We start from the raw sequence: 21,884 nt of genomic DNA on the forward strand, positions 1-21,884 counted from the left end.
AGCGGAGCCCGAAACAGAAGCAGTTCGCAAGTGCCGGTCAGTCGCTACCTGAAATTTTCATTATTTGACTTTCAAACCTGAAGTCTTCTAAAGTTAAGTACCCCATTGGGGATCCTTTTTTCTTGCTCTAACCGATGTCAGAAAAAGTTAACAATTATCTTGCCTGTGGAAAGCAAATGCCTCACAGAGATTTTCATTCTTACTGCATCACCTGTTTAGGTCCAGACAACAGCGTTCCTTGCTGTTGGTTTTGTGCCCTGTTCAGCGTCCAAATTATTTGTCGGGCTATTTTTGTTGCTAAATTCTTTCACTCGTGTTCTCCGTATTCTGAAATGGCTTCGATAAGCCATCACACTACTGATTTTCCAAAAAAACATAAGGATAAAGACAGACCACATAGGTCTAAAACTGCCGATGATGCTTCCATTAAGCCAGTTACAAGTCTGCCGGTACTCAGTGAGGGGCTTTCACAGCCCCTGTTACTCACTTCTACATATTCGCAGGCCTCTGCTGAGACCCATTCGGAGTCCGGTATGCTGCGAGATGATGCTTCGACTATGGAACCTGCAGATGTCTCTACCTTGGATGGGTCCGGAGCTGCTGTGCAGGCACCGGCTTCTGAGGGTGTATTCAGACCTTCCGATGTTCGTATTAAACCGACTACTTCATTTCTGACTAAAACTTCTGAATTTCTCTGGCCCAGAGTTTGCACTACCCCAGGAAACCGACGATCAAAGTGCATTCTCAAGCTCCCATGCCACAAAAACAAATGCTTAGAATGGCTGAAGACCTAATTACTTTAATCAGGAGAAGCCAGCCTTCCCCCTCTAAATGACAAAGAATTGATTTTCCTTCTGATTCTGCAGATCATGAGTCTGATGACTCTGTCCTCTCTGATTGCCAGGACATACCCTTATCTACCTATGAGGATTCATATGCAGAGGACTCCACTCCCTCTGCCCCCCCCCCCCAGAGGACTTTTCTTTCAAACCCTGCGTACCCTCAGAGAGCATTTCCGATGGAAGTGCCAGGACTACCCACAGTCCAAAAAGTGACTCAGAGAATTTTTAAACTTGCCTCAGCATAGGCCCCTAGCTGTCCCCCCATTTTGGAAATTATAGATGTCTTCATGGAATCCATTCTTACCCCTGATACTTTGCCTCCAGCTCCTAGAAAACCTGATTGGTACTACAAAGTACCTGACTCTCATAAATTTCTTTTCAAAAATCCCACTGCGGATCCAGACCAATTTCCCAGGGACCTAAAGGTATTAAAGCTACTACAGCCAAAAACCCTACCCCTTAGACAGATTGGGGAAGAAGGTATATAACGCTGCAACTCTTGTCATCAGGGCTTTGAATTGCCAGTTTCACATGTTAAAATACTAGCAGCATATTATGGAACTAATTAAACAAAAAATGATGTTGGTTCTTGATTGTGCAGAAAATAAACATTTACACGAGTTAATGCATTCTGCAAGCCAAGTTATAAAACATACTTTGCAGTGCGGTTTTGATGTCTTAGAAGCATCTTGCAGGGCTGCAGTCACTGGGTCTGTTCTGAGAAGGCATGCTTGGCTGAAGGAACAAATCTTGCCAGACCATGTCAAACCAAAATTACTAGATGCTCCATTAAACCAAGAACATTTGATCTGAAGTAGTTAACTTCATTTGTGCAGCAACCTATGGGATTCAGATCCGACCACAGATCTGAGCCGGCAGTTTTCAACAGCTTTAGATCCTAGCTCCAAGCTCCTCCCCCTACCTATAATCCCCTGCCAACCCTGACTGACTTCAGATCTAGTTTGCCGTGGTTTACTTCAGCAGCTTGATCCCGAGTTCCAGGAGTTTTTTGTCCATTTTGTGAGAAAATTTAACTTTTCTACCCCTTTTTCCTTAACTCTTGGTGTGACTGTATTTTTCAGGTCCCTTATCCCTTAGAACCGTCTTAGTTTAATTTATTTTGTTCCATATTCTAACTTCCCCCTTCCTCGTGGTTCCGTCAGGGTTGTGTGTGTATGTTTGGGGCCTAGTGTGTGTGGTTTTTACCTTCTAGTATGTCGGAGGCCCCAAAGTTAGTGTTTTCTAAGTGCACCGAGTGTGGTCATAAGCTGTCCCCAGTGGATGGCCACACTTGGTGTGTGTTGTGCCTTGGGGTTGAGCACCTGTCCTCTGGTTGTACCATCTGTGCAGCGTTCAACCCCAGGGCACTCAAGGTCCGGAGATCTAAGCTGATTCTGGCGGGTCTTCTGACCCCGGACTCGGCTTCTACCTCCTGTCCTCCCATGGCTCCCGCTGTGGCGGCTGCCACTCCTGCTTCCCTCCCCCCTGCTGGGACTCAACTCCCGCCTTAGGCCCAGAGGAGAGGGAGGCTAGGAAAGAAAGGAGGAAGGAGAAGCACCACAAGTGGCGGTCCAAGGCCTTCGCTTCGGCCCCCCGGCTAAGCAGGCTTCTCCCTCCAGGACTTCTGGGTCTCCTCCTTCTCGGATCCGGTCCCCGTGCTTTTCACCGGGTCCTGAGGAGGAGGAGACCCAATCTCCATCGAGGTCATCGAGGCGATACTCCCGCCCCGCCTCGGTGGCCTCATCGAGATCTACCCGAAGTCTCACCGATGCAGATTTGGACCGGATGATGAGAAGATCCCTCCAGGCCCAACTGCAGATGGGAGTGCTCCTGCCTCCCCCCCCCCCTCCGGGGGGGAGCTCGACCCCCTTCTTTGCCCCGATAGCTCCTTCTCTATCCTGTTTCCCGGGTTTGGAGTCGGGCAGCCTTGGAGCCGGGGGGGTGTCGGCACCAATAGTCTCGGGTACTTCGGCGCCGACACTTCCCTCGAGTCTGTCGGGTCCATTTTCTTCGGATCCGAGCTTCGGATCTGGCGGTATCGGTATGTCTTCGGCTCTGTCCAGGTCGGAGCATGCTGGTCCATCAGATCTGATCGCTTCGGCTCCGATCCATCCGTCGGATCCAAGGGCGGGTCTGCTCTCGGATCCCAGAGAGAGCAGCTCTCCCTCGGCATTCGACGTGGTGGAGAGGGCTCTGTTGAGGGATTCCAGGCCCCTGGCCCTTGCCATGGCTCCACCCTGCACTCCTTCTCAGTTGGGTCCGACTTCCATCACCCGGCCCCAGGGACAGCCTGCTCTGACGTCCCAGGTAGTTCCATTGGAACAAGACGTTGCTGGTGAGACCTCCTTGGACAGCCCCCCCAAGGAGGTTCCTCACACGCGAAGGTACAAGAGGAGGCACCTTGACTCCCCCGAGTCCTTGACTGAGGACACGGATTTGGAGGAAGGGGAAGGCTCCCCCAGATCACCCCCCGAAGATGTCTCATTTGGTGACTTCATGGAGATGCTCAGAATAAGGGGGGGGGGGTGGTCTGCCCCAAAGCCTACCTCGGACGAATCCATGTTCCTGGAGGCGTTTGAAGCAGGCCCGTCTACCTCTTGGGTGTCCCCTCCGGCTGACCCCCTGGTAGACTTGATTACTACCACGGCGTGGAAGGAGCCAGACACTGTGGAGCCAGTCCCCAAGAGCCCGGACAAGATTCTCAGCCCACCCTCTGACAAATCCCACTGGAGCAAAGGCCCCCCTGTAGATGCCATGTTGGTGGCGGTGGCCACCAAGAGGGAACTTGCTCAGGAGAGTCCCTCGGTTCATCCCCCGAGCAAGGAATCTCGGTCGATGGACCGCCTAGGGAAGCAGGTGTTTAGTTTGGCTACCTTCTCTGTGAGGTCGCTGAACTACATGGCACATGTGCTCTGACTGCAGCGGGACCTTATCAAAGAGTACGCTGCATTGCCCCCCGAGTCCATGTCGGCGGAGGACAAACAATTGTACTCCACCCGGATGGCCACTCTACGATCCATATCTAACACCTCTATGCGGCTACTGTCTCATGCCACGGAAGGAGCCGCTAGAGCCAGCAGAGCGGGCCTTGTTATGAGACGTCAGGCCTGGCTTGGGCACTGTGATTTCGTGGAACCCTTTAAGGCGTCTTTAGCTAATGCCCCTTTTGATGGTTCTGCCCTCTTCGGCAAAACCGTGTGAGATACTTTGGTCCAGAGCGAAAAGGACGGGAAGACGTCTGCCATCAGAGTCCGCTTCTCTGCTCCCCAGAGGTCCTTCTCTAAGAACCAAAAGGGACAGAAGAAGATGTGGTTCCGGAAGTCGCAACAGTCCCGTCCCGCTCCGGACTCCCAGCCCTTCCGTGGCAGAGGAGAGCAGGGTGGATGCCACCCTAGAGGCAGAGGGGGCCCGCAGAACTTTGGATCCAGAGAACCCTTCTCGGACCAACCCACACAACACCCCTGAGGGGTTGCCCGACTGCTTCACTCTGGAGGCAGTCGGGGGCATTTCTCGAAGCACCCAGCAGCTTGGGAGTCCATCACAACAGACCGCTGGGTGCTTCGCATCACATCCAGAGGATATCAGATTCCCTTTTCTCGTTACGCACGCAGCCCCAGATACCTCCCCGATGTCCCACCTGATCAGAGGGAGGCCGCAGTAATGGAAATCCAACATTTGCTGGAAAAAAGAGCCATCCAACACATCCCCCCAGACCAGTACGGGTCCGGGTTTTACTCCAGGTTCTTCTTGGTGCCAAAAAAGACGGGGGACTCAAGACCAATCCTCGACCTCTCTTCTCTGAATCTGTCAGTAACCAAAGAGAAGTTCCACATGGTCACTCTTCAATCCATTCTCCCCCTTTTACAGGAGAACGATTGGATGTGCTCTATAGACCTCAAGGATGCATACTACCACATTCTGATGGACAGGCGATCCAGGAGGTTCCTCCGCTTCCGGCTAGGAGCCAGTCATTACCAATTCAGGGTCCTCCCCTTTGGTCTCACCACAGCCCCCAGGGTATTCACCACAGTGTTAGCAGTGATAGCGGCCCACCTGAGGCTCCAGGGAATTCAGGTTTTCCCTTACCTGGACGACTGGCTCCTGACCACCCCGACAAGGCATCTACTCTGTGCAGCCAGAAACTACTTTCTTCATCATCACTATCAACATAGAGAAGTCGTCTCTTACTCCGACTCAGACCATAGACTTCATAGGGGCCAGATTAGACACAAACAAACTCCTAGCTTTCTTGACCACAGACCGGCTACTAACCCTGAGGCTACACGTGCAAGCCATTCTCAGTCTCCAGCTCCCCCGGCGGAATTGGTCCTGAGGGCTCTTGGCTCGATGGCGGCAGCAATCAACCTATTGCCAATGGCATGTTCGAACATGAGGGTCTTACAATGGACCCTTCAGGTGCAGTGGTCCTTTCTTCACTATCCTCTGAGCCATCTCGTTCCACTCAGCCGGGCTTGCAAGAGGGCCCCCCTATGGTGGCTCCAATCCCCAGACCTCCAGCAAGGACGCCCCTTTTTTATGACCCCTCTACTAGCCACGGTGACCACGGACACCTCCCGCCTCGGGTGGGGGGGGCATTGTTTGGACAGGACAGTCCAAGGCACGTGGGACCTCACGGAGACCTCACTGCATATCAACGTCCTAGAGATGAGGGCAGTGCTGTTAGCGTCACAAGCACTTCAGGACCTTCTTCCTGTAGGAACGATTGCGATTCAGACGGACAATATGTCAGTTGTCTGGTACATCAACAAACAGGGGGGAACCAGGTCTTACCCTCTCTGCCGAGAGGCCATGAGGGTGTGGGAATGTGCGATCTCCACCAACCGCTTTCTCATAGCAACGCACATTCCGGGACGGTCCAACATCCTAGTGGACAAACTAAGTCGCACCATCTTGTTACCATACGAGTGGTCTCTGAATCCCGAGATAGCGAATCGAATTTTCGCCAAATGGGATCAACCCTGTTGCGATCTCTTTGCCTCTCCCTCGAACACAAAATGTTATGACTACTTCGCTCTCATTTCCCCCTCCGGGGAACCCCCGAGAGACGCTCTGGTGCATGCTTGGCCTCCCGGTCTTCTTTATGCTTACCCTCCTCTTCCCCTGATGCTGAAGTTTCTTCAGAAAGCCAGTTGGTTGGGGAGCAGGATTATCCTCATTGCCCCGTTTTGGCCTCGTCAAACCTGGTTCCCTTACCTTTGGTCTCATCTGGTGAATCCTCCTTGGATTCTGGATCCCAGTCCGGATCTAATATCCCACCCCCTAGATCTCCCAGTCCTGAACCTGGTCAACCTCAAGATCACAGCTTGGCTGCTCCAGTTCCACTCATAGCTAGGTCTCCCGGCATTTCTTCCCCAGTTAAAACTATTCTAGTAGCAGCACACAAGCCTTCTACTAGAAAGATCTATAGCAGCAAATGGAAACGTTTCTCCATTTGGGCGAGCATAAAATTTGGATCCTTTTACAGCTCCCTTGCCCGCTGTATTAGACTTTCTGTCAGGACTGTTCCATCAGGGGGCTAGCTCCTCCACAGTCAAGGTTCAACTAGCAGCTATCTCTCATTATCACGTGGGAAATGAACTGGGCCCTTTGATCACCACAAAATTATGCAAGACCTTTTTGAAGGGCACCTTTCTGCTCAGACCTCCAGTGAAGGATGTAGTCCCTCCTTGGGATTCAACGCTGGTGCTTCAGGCCTTGACAGCTCCCCCGTTTGAGCCTGCAGCTACAGTAGATCTTAAAGTCTTGTCATGGAAAATGGCCTTTCTTGTCGCTATCACCTCGGCTCGAAAGGTCTCTGAACTACAGGCCCTTTGTGTAAAACCCCCATACTTGACCTTTCACAAGGATAGAGTTTACCTCAGGACCAATCCCTCCTTTCTTCCCAAGGTTGCCTCTGTGTCTAATATTAACCAGTCCATCAACCTGACGGTCTTTTTTCCTAATCACCATAACAAAGGGGAATACAAATTACACTCATTGGATGTGCGTAGACAACTTCGCTTCTACATCCACAGGACATCTGGTCATAGGAAATCCAACCAGTTGTTCGTCTCCTTTGCCAAATTTAACTTGGGTAAATCTGTGTCTAAAGTCAGACTGTCTAGATGGATTTCACAGTGTATCCTTTTAGCATATGAAAGTTCGGGCAGGCCCGCACCTCAGGGAGACCATGCCCACTCTACTCGTTCTGTGTCTACCTCTGCGGCTTTTAGAGCTAGTCTCTTTGGATGATATTTGCTCGTCACCCACTTGGGCCTCATCTCATACCTTTATCAATCACTATAAATTGGACATTATCTCCAGAGGGAGAGCATCCTTTGGCTCTGCAGTGCTCCGGAGCATCCTTCCATGAAGGCCGCCCAAGATTCAGGTAGCTGGGGACTCTGTCCCATAGGTTGCTGCACAAATGAAGTTAACTACTTCAGATTAAGAAGTTATGTACTCACCATAACGTTCCATCTGTGTAGGTAAACTTCATTTGTCAGCAACCGTCCCTCCCTCCTGCCCCCTCACTTGTGAATGTCTTCATACTCAGGTCCATGGTGTTTACCCACTTATCTTGAGAATGATAATTTTATAGCAGTCTCTGCTGTTGGGCAAACTTGATCTGAGGTCAGTCAGGGTTGGCAGGGGATTATGGGTAGGGGGAGGAGCTTGGAGCTCAGATCTAAAGCTGTTGAAAACTGCCGGCTCGGACCTGAGGTCGGATCCGAATCCCATAGGTTGCTGACAAATGAAGTTTACCTACTCAGATGGAACGTTATGGTGAGTACGTAACTTCTTATTTGGCACAAAAGCAGAAGTTGTTCTTAGAAAGATGGAGGAAAAAGCTAAATCTATGCAAACTGTTAAAGATTTCCTACAGGTACAGCCACCTAGATTCAGTAGGCATTGGCCTTCAAAGAACTGGTCCTTTCTAGTTCCTCCCAGACCTTCTCAGTCCAAACCCAGGGACAGCAGATCACCAAGACTACAGTCTCAGGGTGTACACAGGTCTAAACAATGGAGTGCTCCCACTTCAAAAACAGGAAATGGTAAGCCACCCCCTTATGGAAAAAGTTCACAATGACTTGTCCTTCATCCTTCCCAGCCACGCCCAAGTACTTGCACCCCTAGGAGGAAAACTCACCCTGCATACAAAAAACTGGGAGTACATTACCCAGGACAGATGGCTCTTAAACATTGTATCCCAGGGATACAGATTCTACTTTCACTCTCTGCCAACCCCAAGTGGATTGCCAGACCTTCACCCACACCAGTGGGCAGAGGCCCAAAAGCAAATACTTTCTCTTCTCAGTATCAGGGCTATTCAACCTGTCCCAATAGGGCAAAGGGGACAGGGTTTCTACCCCAGACTGTTTCTGGTTCCCAGAAAAGAAAACTCTTGACGCCCTATCCTGGATCTGTCAATTCTCAACACCTTCCTGGTGGTACCAAAATTCAAAATGCTTACACTCTAACAGCTGCTTACTATGCTAGCCAAGGCCTCCTGGCTGGTCCCCCTAGACTTAAAAGAAGCTTATCTGCACATCCCAATAAGAGAATCTTACAGGAAATATCTACGTTTCAGGGCAGGCTGTATGCACCATCAGATGTTCTTCGTGTTTCACTGTTGCAGTCATCACATTTGGGTTATCTGCCTGCAGGTAGCCCTCTGCCGGCCTGAATACCAGATTCTTGGATTCCTGTGTCAGATGCTGTCTCTTCTTCCATGACTTTAGGTCGTCAGGGGTATAAAACATGCAGCCAATGCCATTACATCAGACTTTCTTGCCGTGCGGTGCCCGAAGCAGAAGCAGTTCGCAAGTGCCAGTCAGACAACAACTGAAATTTTAATTTTCGAGTTTCAGAACTGAAGTCTTCAAAAAAGCTAATTACCCCATTGGGGACCCTTTTTCTTGCGCTTAACCAATGTCAGTTAAAGTTAACAATTGTCTTAACTGTGGAAAGCAAATGCCTCATAAAGATTTTCAATCGTACTGCATTCCTTGCTTAGGCCCAGACCACGACATCCCTCGCTGTCAGTTTTGTGCCTTGTTCAACCCCCGGACTATTCGTCATCGGGTTATATTTGCAGCAAATTATTTTGGTACTTGGTATAACTATCCTGAAATAGTTTTGGTAAGCCATCTGGCTAGCGATATTCTGAAAAAACATAAAGATAAAGACAGAGACAGACCGCGTAGGTCCAAAACTGCCGATGACGCTTCCATTATGCTAGTTTCCAGTCTGCCGGTACTCAGTGAGGTGCTGTAGCAGCCCCTAATACCCACTACTTCAGATTCGCAGGCCTCTACTGAGATCCATTCAGAGTCCGGTATGCAGTGAGATGCTTCTTCGACTATGGAACCTGCAGATGTCTCTACCTTGGATGGGTCCGGAACCACTGTGCAGGCACTGGCTTCTGAGGGTGTTTCCAGGCCTACAGACTTGCATTTTAAACAGACACCATCTTCTTCATCCAAGCCAAAAACTCGACCCATGCCGAGAAAACCGACGTCCAAACCGCATGCTCAGGCCCATATGCCTAAAAAACAAATACTTAGAATGGCTGAAGACCTTTTTACCTTAATTAGGGGAAGTCAGCCTTCCCCCTCTAAGAGACCTAGAACTGATTTTCCTTCTGATTCTTCGGATCAGGAATTTGATATTTCTGTTTCTTCTGATTACCAGGATTTGCCCTTGTCTACATATGAGGATTCTGATGCAGAGGATTCCATTCTGTCTGCTTCCCCTCCAGAAGATTTTTCTTTTGGTGAAACCTTGCATACTCTTAGGGAGCATTTCTGCTGGGAAAGCCAGGATTACTCTGATTCCAAAAAGAGGCTTAGGGAATTCTTACTCCTTCCTCAACACAGGCCTTTAGCAATCCCCCCTGTTCTGGACATTGTAGATTATGCTTTCTTGGAATCTAGCATTTCCCCAGACACTGCTTCCAGCTCCCAGAAAACCTGACAGGTATTAGAGTACCTGACTCTCACAAGTTGTTCTTCAAGAATCCGGACCCAGAGACCATTTCCCAAGGACCTAAGGGCATTAAGGCTACTACTGCCACGAACACTACCCTTTCTGATAGAGATTCTAGAGCCTTGGACAGATGAGGTAAGAAGGTATACACTTCTGCTACTTTGGCCATTAGGGCTTTAAATTGCCAGTTTCATATGTTAAAGTACCAGCAGCATATTATGAGATTACTTAAACAGAAAATTATGTTGATTCCTGACTGCTGAACACAAAGAATTACAGGATTTAATGCATTCTGCAGAACAAGTTGGTAAACATACTTCGCAATGTTGTTTTGATTCTTTAGAAGCATCTTGCAGGGCTGCTGTCACTGGGTCTTAGAAGACATGCTTGGCTTAAGGAGCAAAACTTGCCAAATTACTGGATGCTCCCTTAAACCAAGGCTGCCTGTTTGGCAACAAAGCAGAAGTCCTCAAAAAGATGGAGGAAAAAGCTAAATCTATGCAAACTGTTAAAGATTTCCTGCAAGTACAGCCTCCCAGATTTAGTAGGCATTGGCTTTCAAAGAATTGGTCTTTTCCATCCTCTTCCAGGCCTTCTCAGTCCAAACCCAGGAACAGCAGACCATCTAGGTTACAGTCTCAGGCTATGCACAGGCCTAAGCAGTGTGTGTGTGTGTGGGGGGGGGGGCTACCACTTCCAAAGCAGGGAGTAGTAAGACACCCCCCTACGGAAAAATGGCACAATGACTTAACCTTAACCCTTCCAAGCCCTGCTCAACTACCTGCTCCCTTAGGAGGAAAGCTCGCCCTGCATGCAAAAAACTGGGAACCCATTACCCAGGACAAATGGGTTTTGAATATAATTTCCCAAGGATACAGATTCCATTTCCACACCCTACCAACCCCAAACGGTTGGCATGACCTACCCCCAAATCAGTGGGCAGAGGCTCTACAGCAGGTTCTCTCTCTTCTAAGTATCAGGGCTATTCATCCTGTCCCAGCAGAAGAAAGGGGACAAGGTTTTTATTCAAGACTTTTCCTGGTACCCAGAAAAGACAGCTTCTGGCGTCCCATCCTGGACCTCTCTACTCTAAACACCTTTTTGGTAATCCCAAAGTTCAAAATGCTAACACTTCAACAGCTGCTTCCTATGGTAGGCAAAGATGTCTGGTTGACAACCTTAGACTTAAAGGAAGCTTGCCTGCACATTCCAATAAGGGAATCTTGCAGGAAATACCTACGCTTCAGAGCAGGCTGCATGCACTATCAGTTCTCTGAACTTCCCTTTGGCTTATCTACTGTGCCCAGGGTTATTCACAGAGTGTCTAGCTCCAGCCATTGCATTTTGCAGGCAGAGAAATATTAAAATATGCCCATACTTGGACAATTGTCTTTTTCAGACAGAAAGCCAGGACTTGCTATTAAAACATCTGGCATTCGTAAAGAAACTTCTAACCTCACTAGGGTACACCATAAACAAAACGAAATCTCATCTACTACCCTGGCAACAGATTGTATTCCTGGGAGCAAGCTTGAACACAACTTCCCAGATGGCTTTTCTCACTCCAGAGAAACAAGTTTGACAACCTACTTCAAACTACTGGCCACAAAGACCCAGCTATCTGCAAGGAAAATTTTGCAAGACCTGGAGTTCTTGGCATCTTGCATTCTACTCATTTCATATGCAAGACTGCACATGAGGAAACTACAATGGTATCTAAAAAAACTATGGTGTCAACATTCTCAGGACCTGGAATCAAGGATTCCTATCATTCCTTGTATAAAGACAGAGTTCCTTTGGTGGGCTGAGGCCTGCTACCACAACAAGGGGCTCACTTTCACTCTACCCCCTGCTGCCCAAACCCTAACAACAGATGCATGAGATTATGCATGGGCAGCTCACTTGGCAGGGCAGTGCATTCAGGGTAAATGGAACCCTTGACAGATGCACCTGCATATCAACCAAAAAGAAATGTTAGCTGTACAGATTTCCCTGACAGCCTTCAAAGACCACATTCTTCCAGGACAATTATTGATAAAGACAGACAATACCACAGTTATGTGGTACATAAGCAGGGGGGAACCCACTCCTACCCTCTCTGCAGACTAGCCATGGTTCTTTGGAACACAGCCTTGAGCTACCAAGTGCACCTACAGGCTCAGTTCCTGCCAGGCAAGCTAAATTTGGTGGCAGATGACCTAAGCATAAATCTCATGGACCCACATGAATGGAAACTGGAACCAAAAATATTCAACCTCTTGAGGAAAAAATGGGGGACTCCAGAGATAGACCTGTTTGCCTCCCCTCAGAACTACCAATTGGACAAATTCTGCACAAGGACTTCCCACAGTCAAGCTTGGAAAGTGGATGCTCTGTCTTTTACATGGGAAAACCTCTCAATCTATGCCTTTCCCCTTCTGCCTCTCCTCTCAAAGGTTCTATAAAGATCAAACAGGAGAAGCCAAGGGCAATCCTGATTGCACCAGACTGGCCAAGCCAGCACTGGTACCCACCTTTGCGCAGTCTGACATTACTGCTCCCTTGGCATCTGCCTCAGACCCCCACCCTGTTTTCCCAGCAGGAGGGCCAGATTTTGCATTCTCAGTTACAAACCCTGAACCTAGCAGCCTGGTTCATCCCCTGAACCCTCAGTAAACAGGTGCTGGATGTCTTCCTGGAGGCAAAAACGCCTATTACTAGAAAATCATATTCAGAAAAGTGGAAAAGATACTGTTCTTGGAGCCATTCTCAAGGAATGGACGCAAATTTTCCCAGCTTACCTCATATACTAGATTACTTAACAGAAATGTTCCACAAAGGCCTATCCTTCTCTTCAATTAAAATTCATGCCTCTGCCATCTCAGCTCATTATAATACTGAGCCACCCCTCTTCTCTCATCCTCTGATCAAACAGTTTTTGAGAGGAGCCAGAAATTTAAGACCCTCCAGGAGAGCTCCCACTCCAGCCTGGGACCATAACTTTGTATTGGAAGTAACTCACACTTCCACCCTTTGAACCTGCTGCTTCAGCAGAGTTAAAATTCCTCTCCTGGAAAACAGCTTTACTCCTAGCCATCACTTCAGCAAGAAGAGTGTCTGAATTGCAAGCCCTTATGGCCAGGGAACCCTTCATTATCTTCCATGCAGTCAGGGTTCCCTCAGTACTTAACCCATCATTTATGCCAAAGGTGGTATCTAGTGTGGCTTTAAACCTATCCATTAATTTGCCAGTCTTTTTCCCCCTAGTCCTCAGAATATAGGGAAAAGGATCCTGCACTCCCTGGACGTACACAGGCAACTTAGTTTCTATTTGGACAGGACTAAACCTTTCTGAAAATCTGATCAGCTGCTAGTCAGTTTGGCTACAGGGGCAAAGGGTAAACCATTTCTATATGGATAGCACACTGCAACCATTTCTGCTGAAAACATCATGGGAAACCTGCCCCACAGGGGATTAGAACACATTTCACTAGGGCTATGTCAACCTCTACAGCATTTCACAGGGGAGTCCCTGCCAGGGACATCCTTGGAGCTGCAACCTGGAGATCTGTACACACCTTCACCAAGTATTACCAATTAGCTATCTTTTCTAAATCCAGAGCTGGATTTTTACAGCAGTCTTACAGGGCCTGCTTGCCAGCCCTAATGCTTCTTGACTGCCTCCACCCATCCTCAGCTTTGGGAATTAACCCAAATGTGATGACTGCAACAGTGAAACACGAAGAACATAGTACAGTGGTGTACACCTACCATAAATGTAGATGTTTGAGTGTATTCACTGTTGCAGTCCTGGTTACCCTCCCTCCAGTCCCCTGACTTTTCTATTCTTTCTACTTATCTTCTTTTTTTTTACCATATTTTATGGCAGTGGTATTTACTTTTTACTGGAGGTCTTCCACAGCATGTAATTGCTTCCTATTTTGGGGACTCCTGACATCTGGAGCAAGAAAAACTGATGTAATGGCGTCGGCTGCATGTTTTATATCCATGACGACCTGATGTCATCAAAGAAGCGACAGCATCCAACGCAGAAATCCCAAGACTCTGGTATTCTGGCCAACTGAGGGCTACCTGCAGGCAGATAACCCAAGTATGATGACTGCAACAGTGAATACACTAGAACATCTACATTTATGATAAGTGTACACAACTGTACTTTCTCTGCACTTCCCTTTAGCTTATCCACTGCTCCGAGAGTATTCACCAAATGCCTGGCTCCAGCCATTGCCTAATGCAGACAGAAAAAATTCAAATTTACTCGTATTTTGACGACTGCCTAATTCAGGCAGACAGGAAATGCTGATGCAGCAACTGACATTTGTACAAAACCTTCTAACCTTCCTGGGGTATACTATCAACGAAAAGAAATCAAAACTAGTCCACAGTCAAAAGATTATATTCCTGGGAGCAAGCTTGGACGCAGCATCCCGGATGGCATTCCTTACTTCAGAAAAACAAGCCTATCTGGCAGGCTACTTCGTTCAAATGGCCACCAGAACCCAGCTATCCACAAGGAAAATCCTGCAGGCCCTAGGGTTCATGGCCTCTTGCATACTACTAATTCCATATGCCAGACTGTATATGAGGAAACTTCAAGGGTACTTAAAAAACCTTTAGTGCCAACATTCTCAGGACCTGGAAACTGTCATTCCTATCATACCTTGTCTAAGGACAGAGTTTCTTTGGTGGGCAGCAGCATGCAACCACAACAAGGGACTTCCCTTACTCAGCCCCATGCCATCCAGACCCTAACCACATCAGACTTTGCCTGGGGGGCACACATGGACGACAAGTGAATTCAGGGCCACTGGAGCCCAAGTCAAATTAATCACATCAACCAAAAAGAGATGCTAGCTGTTCAGCACACTCTAACAGCTTTCAGATCCCTACTCTCACCAGGACCCCTGCTAATAAAAACAGACAACACCGCAGTTATGTGGTACATCAACAAGCAGGGGGGAACCCACTCAGCAGGCTAGCCATGGCCCTGTGGAACCTAGCCTTGGACATGCAGGTCCATCTGCAAGCTCAATTTCTGACAGCCAAACAAAAATCACTGGCAGACGACTTGAGCAGAAATCTCCTAGACCCACACGAGTGGCAATTATAGTCCAGCACTTTCAGCCTTCTAATTCAGAAATGGGGAACCCCAGAAGTCCTGCAATCACCAGATCAGCAAATTCTGCACCAGGACACCTCACAGCAGGGCCTGGAAAGTGGATGCCCTATCCTTCCAGTGGGTAAACCTCTCAATCTATGCATTTACCCCTCTGCCCCTTCTCTCAAGAATATTGCTCAAGATAAGACAGGACAGACCAAGGGCAATCCTGATTGCCCTGGACTGACCATGACAGCGCTGGTACCCACTACTGCGCTGCCCGTCACTGGTGCCCAACCCTCCTCACGCAGCAGGGGGGGCAGATCTTGCATCCACACCTGCAAACCCTGAATCTTGCAGCCTGGCTTATTCCTTCAAATCTCCCCCAGTGACCAGCCTACGCAAGCAGGTGCTGGACATCATTCTGGAAGCCAGAAGACCCAGTACAAGGATGTCTTATGCTGATAAGTGGAATAGGTATTAATCCTGGATTCAATCTAAAGAAGAGGACACAACTCTGCCCTCCCTACCTCTAATCCTGGATTACTTAGCAGACTTACTCGACAGAGGCCTATCCTTCTCCTCCATTAAGATCCATGCCTCTGCCATCTTGGCTCATTACTATACTGAGCCACCCCTCTTCTCTCACCTTCTCATCCAACAGTTCCTGAGAGGGGCAAACAACTTAAGGCCACCAAGGAGAGCACCCACCCCTGCTTGGGACCTTAACTTTGTACTGGAAAAGCTCACGCTACCCCCTTTTGAGCTTGCAGTGTCAGGAGAGTTAAAATTCCTCTCTTGGAAAATACCATTGCTTCTGGGCATCACTTCAGCTAGAAGAGTGTCTGAGCTGCAAGCACTGATGGCTGTAGAAACCTTCATTATTTTTCATGCTGACAAGGTTTCCCTCAGGACTAATCCTTCCTTTATGCCTAAAGTGGTGTCCAGTGTTGCTCTCAACCAATCTGTCCATTTGCCAACCTTCTTCCCTAATCCTGAAAATAAAGGGGAAAGAATCCTGCACTCCTTAGATGTGCACAGATAGCTCATATTCTACCTAGATAGGGCTAAACCCTTCAGGAAATCTGACCAGTTATTACTCAGTTTTGCACCGGGGCAGTGGGCAAGGCCATTTCAAAATAGTTTCCAAATGGATAGCCCACTCTATTCATTTCTGCTACAAACACCATGGGAAACCAACCCCTCAGGGGTTAGAACACATTCCACTAGGGCAACTTCTACCTCTACAGCATTCCTCAAGGGAGCCCTTACCAGGGACATTCTGGAGGCTGCTACATGGAGTTCTGTACACACATTCATCAAGCATTACCACCTGCCTATATTTTCCAAATCCAGGGCAGGTTTTGCAACTGCAGTCCTGCAGGGCATACTAGCCAGCCCAAACTCTTCTTGACTGCCTCCACCCTTTGTTCAGCTTTGGGAATCAACCCAAGTGTGATGACTGCAACAGTGAACCATGAGGAACAAAGTACAGTTGTATACACTTGCAATAAATGTAGATGTTTGAGTGTATTCACTGTTGCAGTCCTGGTTTCCCTCCTTCCAGCCCCCTTCTTTCTCTCTCTGTATATTACTTACCCCTTGCAGGAGAATTTGTATTGGTATTTACTTTTTACTGGTGGTGTTTTTCCCACCATAGCTTAGATCCCTATTGGGGGGCTCCTGACATTTGAGCCAAGAAAAACTGATGTAATGGTGTTGGCTGCCTGCTTTTATACCCCTGATGACCTGAAGTCAGTCCTGGAGCGACAGCAACCGACACAGAAATACTACGTTTCTGGTATTTGGGCCGACTGAGGGCTACCTGCAGGCAGATAACCCAAGTGTGATGACTGCAACAGTGAATACACTTAAACATCTACATTTATGGCAAGTGTACACAACTGTACTTTCAGGCTTGCCAGGTCTTACAGTTGGGTCCTTGGGTCCATGGCAGCGACAATCATCTTGGTTCCTCTGGCGGGATACCACTTGAGGCTACTTCAATGGCTCCTGGTGTCACAGTGGTCAGTGTTAACTCATCCAATGTCCCACCCAATCTGAATAACCAACTGGTGCAAGCAGGCTTTATACTGGTGAATGAAGCCAGAAGACAAATTATGGAGCCACCTCTTTTCCCCATCTCAGCCCAAGGCCATAGTGACCACAGACACATCTCTGATGGGCGGGACATTTTCTGGGAAAGACAGTCCAAGGCACTTTGTTCTCTTTAGAGGCCAGTTTGCATATCAACATCCTAGAACTGAGGGAAGTGCTCTTAGCCTTGCAAGCATTCCAGTCTGCCCTCCCTTCAAAGACAAATAGCTATTCAGTCAAACATGTCATCAACAAACAGGAAACTAGATCCTACCCTCTTTGTCAGGAAGCCCTAAGAGTTTGGCAGTGGGTGATCTCCTCCAACCAATTTCTGATCGCAACACACATTCCAGGGAACTCCAGCGTGATTGCAGACAAACTGAGCAGATGCATTCTTCTGCCTTACCAGTGGTCTCTCAAATCTGATGTTACTGTGAAGATTTTTTGTCGATGGGGTCAGCCTTGCTGCAATCTGTTTGCCTCTCCCATAAATCACAAATTTATGTGGCAGCTACTTTGCCCTAGTCCCCTTTCGAGGGGAGTCCCCGAGAGATGATCTTCTCTATAATTGGTCCCTAGAAGTTCTTTATGCCTTTTCACCAATCCCTCTAATTCCCCAATTTTTGAAGAAAGACCAACAGCTGAGAAGCAAAGTGTTTCTTATTGCACCATATTGGCCCCATCAAGTGTGGTTTCCCTTTCTCTGGCCTCACTTAATTCACCGTCCGTGGATTCTGGATCCACTCCAGACTTGTTGTCTCATCAGCAGGGCCTGGTCCATACCATCCTACTAAATCTCAAGCTGATGGCTTGGTTTCTCCACTTCCAGTAATTACCAGACAAAATAATTTATCTTCCCCAGTTCAAACAATAATGGCTTCTCATAAACCATCTACCAGAAAAATTTATCTTAGCAAATGGAAGAGATATGTGCTTTGGTCTGATGAAAAAGGTATTGATCCTTTTTCAGCCTCTATCGATAAGATATTGAAATACTTATCCGCCTTATTCCTATTGGGAGCTTCTACTTCTACCATTAGAGTTCATTTAGCTGCCATTTCAGATTTCCATAATGGTTTCGATGACCTTTCCTTGATGTCTCACCGTCTCTGCAAAACCTTTCTTAAGGGCACTTTATATTTGAAACCGTCTTTCAAAGAGCCCATTGCACCTTGGAAATTAACGTTTATCTTATAAAGTTTGGTCCATCAGCCTTTCGAGCCAGCAGCCACCTGTGATATCAAATTTTTATCTTGAAAAACTCTATTCCTGGTAGACATCACATCGGCCAGGAGAATCTCAGAATTGCAGGCTCTGTGTAAAACGTCGGTATATCATTTTTCACAAAGAGAGAGTATCACTGAGAACTAATCCCTCCTTTCTGCCTAAAGTAGTGTAATATTCTAATATTAATCAGTCCATAGATCTACCAGTTTTCTTCCCAAATTTCTCAAACAAGGGAGAATGTTGTTTACATTTGTTTGGACGTACACAGGCAACTGCGTTTTTATTTGGGTAGAACAAAATCTTTTAGAAAATCAGAACAATTGTTCCTATCCTTTTCAGGTACTAGATTGGGCAAATCAGTTTTGAAAGTTACTATGTCAAAATGGTTGAGAGATTGCATCACTTTTATTTATAAACAAAATAAGCTGGACTTGTCAACAAAAGTTAGGGCTCATTCTACCAGATCTGTTTCCACTTCAGTAGCCTTTCATTCCAGAGCTTCTATGGATGACATATGTGCAGCCGCAACTTGGGCTACTCCCCATACCTTTATCACTCATTACAAATTGGATATGGTCTCCAGGGGAAGTGCATCCTTTGGCTCTATGGTGCTCAGGAATATCCTTACCTAGGGCCTCCCAGGGCATAAAGTAACTAGGGACTCTGTCCCAACAGTCAAGAGTGAATGAAGATTGATAACATCAGATAAGGAAGTTATGTTCTTACAATAATGTTCCATCTGTGTTGTCTATCTTCATTCATTCTTGACATCCCACCCACCTTCCCCCTCCAAAAGACTCCTGGAGGTTCGGAACTAGTCCTGGGGTCCTAGTAGGTTTGTTGCTCAGACAAAGCTTCCATGATTTTCTGCTCTATGGGGAAAAGTTGATGTTCTTCGTGTTTCACTGTTGCAGTCATTACATTTGGGTTATCTGCTTGCAGGTAGCCCACAGTCAGTCTGATTATCAAAGTCTTGGGTCCTGTGTCAGTTGCTGTCTCATCTTCCATGACATCAGGTAGTCAGGGGTATAAAGCATGCAGCCGATGCCATTACCTGATGTAGTCTTTCTTGCCGTGCCATGCCCGAAGCAGTTTGCAAGTGCCGGTCTGCCGCCTCCTGAAATTTTCATTTTCGAGTTTCAGATCCAAAGTCTTCAACAAAGCTAAGTACCCAATTAGGGATCTTTTTCTTGCTCTAAACTGATGTCAGTAAAAGTTAACAATTGTATTTCTTGTGGAAAGCAAATACCTCATAAAGATTTTAATTCGTACTGCATTCCTTGCTTAGGCCCAGACCATGGCATCCCTCGCTGTTGGTTTTGTGCCTTATTCAAACCTCAAACTGTTCGTCGTCAGTTCATTTTCACATCTAAATATTTTGGTACTTGGTTCAATTATCCAGAAATGGCTTCAGTAAGCCACCCGACTACCAACATTCTGAAAAAACGCAAAGAAAAAGACAGAGACAAACCGCATAGGTCCAAAGCTACTGACGATGCTTCCGCTAAGCCAGTCACCAGTTCGCTGGTACTCAGTGAGGCGCTTTCCCAGGCCCTGATACCCGCTACTTCAGATTCACAGGCCTCTACTGAGACCCATTTGGAGTCCGGTATGCCGCGAGATGCTTCTTCGACTGTGGAACCTCCGGATGTCTCTACCTTGGATGGATCTGGAGCCGCTGTGCAGGCACCGGCTTCTGAGGGTGTAATCAGGCCTACTGACTTGCATATTAAACCAGCGCCATCTTCTTCTTCAAGGCCTAAAACTCGGTCCACTCCTAGAAAACCGATGCCCAGACTGCATGGTCAGGCCCCTATGCCTAAAAAACAAATGATTAGAATGGCTGAAGACCTTATTACTCTAATCAGGGGAAGCCACCCTTCTCCCTATAAGAGACCTAGAACTGATTTTCCTTCTGATTCTTCTGATCAGGATTCTCACATTTCTGTTTTTTCTGATGACCAGGAGTTGCCCTTATCTACCTATGAGGATTCTGAAGCAGAGGACTCCATTCCCTCTGCTTCCCCTCCAGAGGATTTCTCTTTTGGTGAAACTTTGCATACTCTTAGGGAGCATTTCCGCTGGTAAAGCCAGGATTACTCTGACTCCAAAAAGAGGCTTAGGGAATTCTTACTCCTACCTCAACACAGGCCTTTAGCTATCCCTCCTGTACTGGACATTGTAAATGATGCCTTCTTGGAATCTAGTCTGGCCTCTGACACTTTACCTCCGGCTCCCAGAAAACCTGACAGGTATTACAGAGTACCTGACTCTCACAAGTTCCTCTTTAAGAATCCTACTGCGGATCCTGAGACCATTTCACAGGGAGCCAAAGGCATTAAGGCTACTACTGCCAAAAACCCTACCCCCCTCTGTTAGAGATTCCAGGGCCCTGGGCAGATAGGGTAAGAAGGTATACAGTTCTGCTACTTTGGCCATTAGGGCCTTAAACTGCCAGTTTTATATGTTAAAGTATCAGCAGCATATTATTGGATTGCTTAAACAGAAAATGATGTTGATTCCTGACTGCTGAAAATAAAGAATTACAGGATTTAATGCATTTTGCTGAACAAGTTGGAAAACATACTTTGCAATGTGGTTTTTATTCATTAGAGGCATCTTGCAGGGCTGCTGTCACTGGGTCTGTGCTTAGAAGGCATGCTTGGTTTAAGGAGCAAACTTTGCCAGATCATGTTAAAGTTAAATTACTGGATGCTCCCTTAAACCAAGACTGCCTGTTTGGCAACAAAGCAGAAGAAGTACTTAAAAAGATGGAGGAAAAACCTAAATCTATGCAAACTGTTAACGATTTCCTGCAAGTACAGCCTCCCAGATTTAGTAGGCACTGGCCTACTAAGAATTGATCCTTTCCTGCCTCTTCCAGGCCTTCTCAGTCCAAACCCAGGACCAGCAGACCACCCAGGCTTCAATCTCAAGGTACCCACAGGCCTAAGCAGTGGAGGGCTCCCACATCCAAAGCTGGAAGTACTAAGATACCCCCCTATGGTAAACTGTCACAATGACTTAACTTTAAACCTTCCAAGCCCTGCTCAACTGACTGTTCCTTTAGGGGGAAACATCGCCCTGCATGCAAAAAACTGGGAACTCATTACCCAAGACAAATGGGTTTTAAATATAGATTCCCAAGTAAACAGATTTCGCTTCCACTCCTTACCAACCCCAAACGGTTGGCCAGACCTACCCCCAAAATCAGTGGGCAGAGGCTCAAAAGCAGGTTCTCTCTCTTCTAAGTATCAGGGCTATTCAACCTGTCCCAGAAGAGGATTGGAGGCAAGTTTTTTACTCAAGACTTTTCCTGGTACCCAGAAAAGACAATTCCTGGCGTCCTATCCTGGACCTGTCTATCCTAAGCACCTTTTTGGTAATTCCAAAATTCAAAATGCATGCAAAAATGCCTGGCTGGCAACACTGGATTTAAAGGAAGCCTGCCTGCACATCCCAGTAAGAGAATCTTGCAGAAAATACCTACGCTTCAGAGCAGGCTACATGCACTATCAGTTCTCTGCACTGCCCTTTGGCTTATCAACTGCACCCAGGGTATTCGCAAAATGCCTAGCTCCAGTCATTGCATTTTGCAGGCAAAGAAATATTCAAATATACCCATACCTGGA

Source organism: Protopterus annectens, chromosome 9.part0 (assembly GCF_019279795.1).
Source record: "Protopterus annectens isolate FY-2018-M chromosome 9.part0, PAN1.0, whole genome shotgun sequence".
Taxonomy (NCBI): domain Eukaryota; kingdom Metazoa; phylum Chordata; order Ceratodontiformes; family Protopteridae; genus Protopterus; species Protopterus annectens.